We start from the raw sequence: 370 nt of genomic DNA, 5'->3' as shown, positions 1-370 counted from the left end.
GTTCATACAAAAAATAATTTTCATGATCAAAGTACTGGAGTTGCCATCATCAAAATACTAAAATTGTCATGATCTACAAACTAAAATTGCCACATGGCAACTTTAGTTTAAGCCCTATGGCAACTATAGTGTAAACATCGTGGCAACTTATGGCAAAAAAAAAATTCGTCGAAACATATCAACATGGGGTCTAGTTTTGAAGATCTCGTCGAGACGGATTTAATGGTGAAAACAGATTTTTAGTTTGCTTTTTTATTTAGGAGATACAACATTTTTAAGCCAATAACCAAAAAAAATTCTGCTGATGTCATCTATTCATACGTGGCAAAATGAGTGGTGATGGAGGCGTGTGGGCGTTAACATTTCCGAT

The sequence above is a fragment of the Triticum dicoccoides genome, chromosome 7B, assembly GCF_002162155.2.
Source record: "Triticum dicoccoides isolate Atlit2015 ecotype Zavitan chromosome 7B, WEW_v2.0, whole genome shotgun sequence".
Lineage (NCBI taxonomy): Eukaryota > Viridiplantae > Streptophyta > Magnoliopsida > Poales > Poaceae > Triticum > Triticum dicoccoides.
The sequence above is the reverse complement of the archived record's forward strand: the minus strand, read 5'-3'. Positions refer to the sequence as shown.